Source organism: Octopus sinensis, linkage group LG2, assembly GCF_006345805.1.
Source record: "Octopus sinensis linkage group LG2, ASM634580v1, whole genome shotgun sequence".
NCBI lineage: Eukaryota > Metazoa > Mollusca > Cephalopoda > Octopoda > Octopodidae > Octopus > Octopus sinensis.
The window spans coordinates 30,902,332-30,912,169 of record NC_042998.1 but is presented as its reverse complement, the minus strand read 5'-3'; the positions used below and the strand labels follow the sequence as shown (position 1 = coordinate 30,912,169).

Here is a 9,838-nt window from a genome sequence, read left to right as displayed (position 1 = left end):
GTGCTTTTTGTGCCTTTGGAACGGCAGAGATGACACCATGCTCAAGCATCACTATGATCAAAAAGAGTGGCCAAAGAGAAGCAATGGATGTTTTCCCTTTCAACGGCAGATCGAGAAATTAATTTTTTGTAACTAAACATTTTCAAACTTCGGACACTGGTAGAATGTGTCATATAAAGCATCTTTTACGCTTAGTGTTGTTGAGAAAAGTTTCTATTTTCAAAGTTATTTCGTGTTAAAGTTGTCGTATTTCGGTAATTTCAACCAATCAATGACGTCTATTCAGTTGAATAAAATTACTGCCGTTGTTTGTCAACAAGCAACTATCGGCGGTGTATATTCCGTTTGTTACTGTTGTTTATGACATCGTTCATGCGTTTGTACAGGTTTTAGCTTTAATGAGTTAGGGTTTTAGGGACACATTCTATCAGTGTCCGAAGTTTGAAAGTGTTTTCTTACAAAAAAAAAATTAATTTCTCGATCTACTGTTGAAAGGGAAAAGATCCGAAGCAATTTCACTCCAAGGAGGTATAAAGTTAAATATATCCTTTTAATTGTCCCTCAGAAAAATTACCTTCCTCTCTTACTCATTAAACTTGGTTTGTTTAAGAATTTTGTTAAGGCCATGAATGAAGACGGTGAAGGATTCAAATATCTCAGTGAAAAATTTGTTTCTAGCAAGAGTGAAGCTAAGATCAAAGCTGGTGTTTTTAAGGGACCAGAAATTCGCACACTAATTTGTGATGAGCTTTTTCAAGAAAAAGTTTAGCCCAGTAGAGAAAAACTGCTTTTGAAAAGTTTCTCTTGTAAAATTTTTTTTGTGAAACGAAAAATCATCTAACCACGTAGCAATTGTGAATGATTTTCTGAAAGCAAGAATGTCTCTAAAAATTCATTTTCCCCACTCTCATCTTGACTTTTTTCCCCACCCAATATGGGTGATGTAAACGATGAATATGGTGAACGATTTCATCAAGAAATCAAAGAACTAGAAAGCCGCTATAGTGGCAGATTCACACCAAACATTCTGACGGACATGCAACATAAGCGTAAAAGAAGACACCAAAGTTATTTTTGAAAAACATAAAATTAATAATATTCACTTTACACTTTTTTGTGTTTGAGAGCTACTTATCCACCAAGTTGCTATTATTCTTATACCAAATAACTGTAATTTACGCTTAACATAATATTCATTTTATTTGTCATGAATTTTCACATTATTGTAATTCTGATAGCAGTATAATAATAATAGAGCAAAAACGTGATGTGCTAGAGCAAAAATGATAGCAGATTCGGAATCAGCGCCCCCAAATTACCTGCGAACACATTTTGTCTAATAGTAGCAAATATTTTGTTGCCTAGTGTAATTTAACAGTAATAGTTCAACTCACTTTTGATGTTTTCATGTTCATTTTCATGTCACTCATTGTATCATATTTTATTCTTATATATTTTTAATTGTTATATGTCCCCACATGTTTTGTAAGGTCCCCTTCATGTTATGCCTAAATAGCAAATTCTGAAATAAAGTAATAGTTCAACTCACAATAGAAACACCACCATCCTTTACTCTGTAAAGACAAGAATGTTCCATATGTAATTGTACAGGCTAAATCCGCTCTTGGCACTTGTGGTGTATAAGGATCTGTAATCGCTTGTTCAGTGACAAATCACAGGTCCAGTCCATTCAGCAAAATATCGAGAAATTATTAATTTGAGATACCAGTGTTCCAAAGAAATGGACTGAACTGTTTGATTTTCATTTGAATTTTTTCCCCACGTCCCTCACTTCATCATCATCATCACAATCCATATTTTATTTATTATAAATTTATAAAAATACCGTTTATCATTCGTTGGCGAATCACCCCGACCCCTTGTCTGTCCCCTCTGAGTTCAACCTTTATGATTAATAGGAAAAAAAACCCAATTCCTTTGATATTCATGTACAGTTTTACTATTTAATAAATTCTAGAAAAAAAGAAAAATTGTTGTCTAAAAATCTATGTTAGTAGGAGATAGGATGCTGGTTCAAATCTTTCATAGGGTTAACTTGCTGTTTTTTTACATTCTGATTTCAAATCAGGCCGAAAACTTTTCCTTACGACCACCCAGGTTCAATAAAATAATGAACTCGTCAAGTACTGATATAAGTGTAAACATAATTATAATAGAAAGACTAAAGCAATCTTATTTTAATCGAATACTTTACCAATGTGTACTCTTTGCTATCTATTTGAAATGTACTAAGAATATTTTAGTTTTTGCGAGCTTTGGGGGGCTCGTAAGCCATCACATTTTTTCATTCGATTTTATTGTCATACATAACTTCATTTATTCATTTTATGTACCCCACGTTTTGTGTTGTCCGTCTTCGTATTGCCCCTTCTTTTTTTTTTAGGCTATATGCCTGCAATAAAGATATAAAGAATATTTTAGTTTTAATGTGTTACCAGCTATTACCTTAACTAAGCCTGAAATTTTGAGAGAGAGGTAGTCGACTAGGTCGACTCCATTGTTCGACTGGAACTTATTTCGTCGACCTCGAATAGATATAAGGCAAAGTCGACTAGTGGAATTTGAACTCAGAACACAAAGACAGACGAAACGCCGCTAAGCATTCTGTGCAGTGTGCTAACGATTCTGCTAGCTTGCCGCCTTAGCGTTTGTAAAAATAATATAGCGCAGATGTGGTTGTGTGGTAAGAGGCTTGCTCCCTAACCACATAGTCCCGGGTTCAGTTCTACTGCGTGGCTCCTTAGGCAAGTGTCGTCTACTATAGCCTCCGGCTGACCAAAGCCTCGCGAGTGGGTTTGATAGAGAGAAATTGAAAGAAGCCCGTCGTGTGTATATATATATATATTAGAAAAAATAAGGTACTCAGAAATCTGGATGGTTGTACATTTACAGATTTTTATTAACATGTCACATGTTTTTATAAATTAGCGCTTGAAGATTCTACTAGAGTAGATGCAAGCGCTAATATATGATTTATAAAAACATGTGACATATTAATGAAAATCTGTAAATTTTAGGACCATCCAGATTTTCGAGTACCTTATTTTTTCTAATATATAATACCTGTACATAACCTCCAAACCTTCTAATATATATATCAGCGTGATCCCCGTGACCGACCAGACTATCAGACGTTGCTACACATCGCTGGTCACAATGCGCTTCGCATTGTTTTAGCCTTCAAATGACGCCACCCCGCTGGCTAAGCGAGCAGGCCAACAGAAGAAAGAGTGCGAGAAAGTTGTGGTGAAATGGTACAGCAGGGATCGCCACCATTCTCTGCCGGAGCCTCGTGGAGCGTTTAGGTGTTTTCGCTCAATAAACGCACACAACGCCCGGTCTGGGAATCGAAACCGCGATCCTACAACCGCAAATCCGCTGGGCCATTGCGCCTCTCCCCCTCTCTCTCTCTCTCTCTCTCTCTCTCTCTCTATATATATATATATATATATATATATATATATATCGTGTGTGTGTGTGCTTCTTGGTGTCTCTGTTTGACCCCAATCGCCGCTTGACAACTGATGTCAGCGTGGTTACGCTCCTGTAACTTAGCGGTTCAGCAAACGTACCAGGTTTAGCAGAAGAAGTAAGTAACGAGGTCGATTCATTCGATTAAAAGTTCTTGTTGTAGTTCATATCAGTGAAGTAATTTCAGCACATACTTGATGTTTTTGAAATATCGACTTTTTGTAGTTGCGTTGATGATAATACTTAAAATCTGTGTTAAATCAAATGCATTTGCTTTTTAAAAGCGATATTTACAGGACGCAAACACGGATATACACAATAAAAGTCAACGCCCAAAATGTAACATCTGTTTGAGTTTACAATGGAAATTCGATATCTGCAACCAGTACGTCAGTTTATATTTCGAGTGTTTAGTGTTTTGCTTTGTACTGGTTGCTTACATTATCTAAATACGATATAAGTATGACAATAAAGGTAAAAATAATAAAAAGAAAAGGAAAAATAAGTATGAGAAAAATTTGAAAAAGAATTAAGCTACGAAAAATAACTCAAGTGAGCTAACGGCATGGATTTAGGAGTGTCAAGTGATGAAGTGATTTCGGTCGCAAAGTCAAATTCAAAATGTTGAAATCAAAAATGCATTTCAACATTTCTACCTTCACTGTCCGAACATTAAACCCCTTAAATCAGTTGACAGAGGTTGCTGCGTCTTCTGTCAAGCAAAATATCGGTATAATTTGTATACAAGAACACCGTTTTCTTCACAGAGATCTCGAACTAAAATATCACGATGCTAGGAAATGGGTATTTTTTAATCTTTTTTTTATCTCTGCTTCAGTATGGAAAGGCCATAACAAGTCTGCACTGGTGAATTTTAGCTGATGATATCTTGTGGCCAGAAGGCGGCGAGCTGGCAGAAACGTTAGCACGCCGGGCGAAATACGTAGCCGTATTTCGTCTGCCGTAACGTTCTGAGTTCAAATTCCGCCGAGGTCGACTTTGCCTTTCATCCTTTCGGGGTCGATTAAATAAGTACTAGTTACGCACTGGGGTCGATATAATCGACTTAATTCCTTTGTCTGTCCTTCTTTGTCCTCTCTGTGTTTAGCCCCTTGTGGGTAGTAAAGAAATAGATATCTTGTGGTCAGAGGAAACATTAACAAACGTATAAAATGCCACGCAGTTCATGACACTGTTTGTCCATTTTTTTGTTAATGAATATCTAGTCTAACTGTGCTTTTGCATCATTTGGCTTTGTGAATGTCCACTGCTTGCCAGCTCGCTTTTGATATCTTGTGTTAAGAGAGATGAAACCATTTTCAGATATGACTTCATACAGGCGCAGGAGTGGCTGTGTGGTAAGTAGCTTGTTTACCAACCACATGGTTCCGGGTTCAGTCCCACTGCGTGGCACCTTGGGCAAGTGTCTTCTACTATAGCCTCGGGCCGACCAAAGCCTTGTGATTGAATTTGGTAGACGGAAACTGAAAGAAGCCCGTCGTATATATGTATATATATATATATGTATGTGTGTGTGTGTTTGTCCCCTCCCAACATCGCTTGAAAACCGATGCTGGTGTGTTTATGTCCCCGTTACTTAGCGGTTCAGCAAAGAGACCGATAGAATAAGTACTGGGCTTACAAAAGAATAAGACCCGGGGTCGAGTTGCTCGATTAAAGGCGGTGCTCCAGCATGGCCGCAGTCAAATGACTGAAACAAGTAAAAGAATAAAAGAGAGAGACAGTAAATATTCTCCAATTTGATTTGTTGTTTTATAGAAGCTGCATTTGTATTCATCTTTTGCAAGGTGAGCATTCATATCTCCTTCGTTCAATTCTCCAAGACATTATTACAAGGTTCTTGTCTCACAAGATGAGAGAGTTCATAGTAGAGCGCGACAACCTCTGCCTTATCAGAGGACATTCGTTAGACCAGTGGTTTTCAACCAGGGTTCCGCGGAACCTTAGGGTTCCGCCAGTACAGTCCAGGGGTTCCGCAAGAAGTTACAAAACTGCTAAAATCGGCAGTAATTTTTAATTCTCCTGTGCAGATATGTGTGCATAAGACTATTAAATTATTGCACAGGGGTTTCTCGAGCCAGTAGAATGTTTCCTTGGGGTTCTGCTCCAGCAAAAAGTTTGAAAAGCACTGCGTTAGACAGTAATAAAACATAAGAGTGCTGTGTGGGTTTCCGATAAAGGTTGTTGTAATAAGTTGGGGATGAATCTTGTCAGTACTGTTGAGCGAGCGGAGAGCGTGGGGACTGAGCAGGATTCCTAAACACCACCAGTGCAGACTTGTTATGGCCTTTCCATCAAAACCGTATAGAGGAGGAAAATTTCGGTGTCGCCAGAAACTATAGAATGACTACTCTCACTGCCATATCTGCCAAAGTTTACAATGTCTTGCTACTCAATCGAAAACATCTTTAGGAAAAACCTGAATGGCTTTCAAAGAAATAGATCAACATTCACCCTGATTCTTATAATCCGAAGAGCTATTGAAGGAGTTTGAGCGAGGAAAACAGTCCCCCTTTTTGTTGACTTTTCTTGGGTCTGTAGTGATATTATAACGCGCGCTCGCGCACCGCCCATTTGTATTTCGCGCGTGTTGGTGCCTTTACCAAGGCACAGAAAGGAAGGCCCCTCTCGCGCATGCGCGAACCACCGGTAGCACGACCCTATTGCCTACGTAGCTGTTAGCGAGGCAAGGGGGTCGTAGAACGTTTGACCGCTAGCAGCAGCAGCCAATGACTTGGGACCCAGCGATTGACGGCGACGGTCACGCATATATTCTCTCCGTCAGGATTAGATTCTAGCAGTCCTTTGGCCGAAGACTTTTAACCAAAATTGTTGCAGACCAACATCGTCTCCATTGTTCGACGCCATCTTGGACCCTTTCTGTTTTCATCGGCTGGACATTGTAAATATTACAATCTATGAACTTTCAGCCTTGCGCGCCCAGAATCAAGGACATCAGATAACACACTTATTGTTATTGTCAACAAGAAAGAGAATAAAGTAGTTATATATATTTCACGTCTGCGTCTTGTTGTTTCTGACTTGTAGAATTCTGGATTATTAAAGTAACGGCTAGTGAGAGATTGCTTTGTGCACCCCAAAAGTCCACGAGGATATTCACCTCACCCGTTAAGTTCGTTTCAGGTCTTTAATTGGGTACACAGAAAGAAAATGACGGAAATAATTCATGCCGTTATGATGTTGTATACAAACACTCAATCTATAGTTCGTTTTCGTTCTCCAGATGGCAACACTGAGTTCTTTGACACAGGGGCCGATGTCTCCCAGGGTGACACCTTGGCACTCTACCTGTTCATTGTAATTGCTGGCGTTCATCTCTGGGAACCGAAGCATGGGTCGGCAGATGCTGGTAGGCCACATCGAACCTGTATAAAGCAACTGTTCGAGGACTCTGAGTGTACCACGTGCAATGGCGGACCGGACAAAATGAAGAGAACGATTCACAGTGACCCGTGCAATAAGCACGACCTGATGATGATGATGATGATGATGATGGCGATTATCAGGGACTCAAGAAAAGTAAGTGACTAGGAGAGATCACTTCGAGAATTTAAGAATTCATTTTAGTGAAAATTATATTTTCATGCTTTATTTGTTCTCGGAAATTCTTGAACAATGAGTTCCAAATTATGGATATTCATATGTATTGAATGTTCAGTTTTAACGCTTTAAGTCGAGATCCGCCAGAAAAACGCATCCAAAAAGGGACTTTCAGAGAGTAAATATTCTAGAATATATAAAAAAAAGAGGTGGGGTCTGGCGTAGAGTTTTGAGTGGGGCTTGGAACAGGAAATACTGAATGGTTTGGGGTGAGGGCGGTCAGTGTAGGCTTTTCTTCGTTGAGCCACCATTTTTGCGGGGGTCGAATCGTGAAAAAAATTGATATTGTATTTTTATTAATTGAATTTAAGATCAGGCTGGTTGCGTACATTACAACAAGACCAGCAACAGATTTTATTGATAGGCTAGGCACGAACATTTATATTTATATAATTATCAAATCCTCACTGTCTACAAAAATAGTAAGAATTGATTTAACAGCATTTGCTTGGCCATTTGCTATCTGAATGGAAAAAAAAAATATATAAAGGTCATCCGCATATTGCTAAGATCTTTTTCTAGTTTGTCCTGCTTGAATCCCAACATCACGTTACTATGATTTAGGAGCCAAACTGCTTAACTGCTGGGAAAAAGGGCACAAAACTCAACAATATTCAAGATGCTGTTCACGGCATAGCTTTAAGCTGATTGGTCGATTTTTAGGCTGTTCACGTGAAACCTGTAATGATCTGATTGTGGCTTACTCATGTTCGGGAACTGATAGTTTCGCAGCTGGGATTCGAGTCTCTAGAGGGTGATCACGTGATAATAATAAGAACTGAAATGGACGTATGAGATTGTCTTAAATGGAGGTCGTATGCAATTTGCTAGTTCTGAGTAACAGAAGTTGTATTTAGCAGAAAAAAGCACGAAGAAGTGAAATTATGTGTTGACAGGTGTATCTTCACCAATCGGCCAGATGGTTATCTGGTTTTTTTTTATTACCCATAAGGGACTAAACATAGAGGGGACAAACAAGGACAGACAAACGGATTAAGTCGATTACATCTACCCCAGTGCGTAACTGGTACTTAATTTATCGACCCCGAATGGATGAAAGGCAAAGTCGACCTCGGCGGAATTTGAACTCAGAACCTAACGGCAGATGAAATACGGCTACGCATTTCGCCCGGCGTGCTAACGTTTCTACCAGCTCGCCGCTTTAAATCAGCTGGATTTTTTGCTTGTGGGTTCCAAAGGTTTCTGTGCCAAGCAATAGCAACGGTACAGATATGGAAATAATATATTATTGTGGGTCTTATTCGAGTTTTCAAGAGGGTCAGCAACAATTCAGAGCCGGTCCTGTCTTGAAGAAAGACACTTCTTTTCTATCTTATCTTAATGAAAGCAAGATCGCCAAGAAAGATCGTCAGTGATGGTGAAGCCTAGTACTTGCCACGATTTCAAAGGTATTAATTGCACACTGTCCAAGACTAGAACAAATGACAGTTTTATAAAATTAACAACTTATTTGCTGTTAATTCCAAAGGCTGACATAAATACACAACTTCACAGTTAACGCCATCCTTCACGCCTGTCTAATCTTCTGCCTTGAAATCTAAAATGCTCCACACTAGCCTTGCACTGCTTTTATGAACAGAGACTTTGAAAGCATCTTTCAAATACCACAGATACCACAACAATGTAGACTCCTTTGGCTGCATTATGCTGCAACGAATACACATCTCAAACTATTTTACACACATTTAGACACACATCAACAATAGCAAAGCTAACATCTTTGAAGTTGTTACAAACGTTAATCCTCATCATCTCTAATCTCTGAAGATGATCTCACTTATATTACATTGCTGAAAACTGCATCCTTTTGTTACTAGGGCTTCTCTACAAAGTAAAATAATACTTTGGCTTGTAGCACAATTTTTTTTTTGCAAGGGATTTCATATTGCAACATAAAGGCAAGCAAAGTATTTTTTTATTATATGAAAATACAAATCAAACTGCAACAATTTGAAGGAACACAAACGAAGGATCAAGAATGCAAATTACTTTTTATTCTGTAGTGTTTTATTCTGAGCTTACAATTTTTAAAGGTTTAATTTTTGCTTCTCTTCTTTAGCTGGAAATATAAAGAATAAATAACATTATAAAAAAAAAAACAGTGTATAAGCACATGGGAAGAAGAACTAAATGAACTTCAATAGAAATAAAATGGTGGGATTTATGGTTAATCAAATTTATTCTGAGTTTAATGATCTTTAACCCTTTCATTACTGTATTTCTGTTGAGATGCTCTGTGTTTCTTTCAATTACTTTAAATATTACAAAGAATTTAGTAAAATAACTTAGTTATCATTAAGCTGGTGTTAAGAACATAAATTGTGACTAAGGATTGGTGGAAGATTTTAATTCAAAACTTATGGAAACAAGACATTTATACTCAGAGCCAGAGCCGGTTTCAGCTGGGTTGGTAATGAAAGGGTTAAAGGTTCATAAAGAATTGCAACACAGGTTATTAAAAAGCACCCATTACACTCTCGGAGTGGTTGGCATTAGGATTGGAGCCTGGTGCAGCCTCCTGGGTCGCCAGCCCTCAGTCAAACCGTCCAACCCATGTCAGCCAGCATGGAAAGCGGACGTTAAACGATGATGATTTTACTGGATGTGAATGCTATTTGAGTGTAGCCGGATTATTTTAAAGAGTAAGAAAACAGAAGTTCTATTTGTGGCTAGATAAACTGAG

At 38.4% G+C, this 9,838-nt stretch overlaps 1 protein-coding gene across 1 annotated transcript in view; it reads right to left on the bottom strand.

Moving 5' to 3' along the window:
* Positions 1-9,129: 9,129 nt before the first annotated feature.
* LOC118762183 (mucin-2-like) overlaps positions 9,130-9,838 on the bottom strand; it is a 64,689-nt gene continuing 63,980 nt past the window's right edge. The window contains exon 28 of the mRNA XM_036500683.1: positions 9,130-9,214. The gene's annotated coding sequence lies outside the window, so the exon portion shown is untranslated. The remainder of the gene's footprint in view (positions 9,215-9,838) is intronic.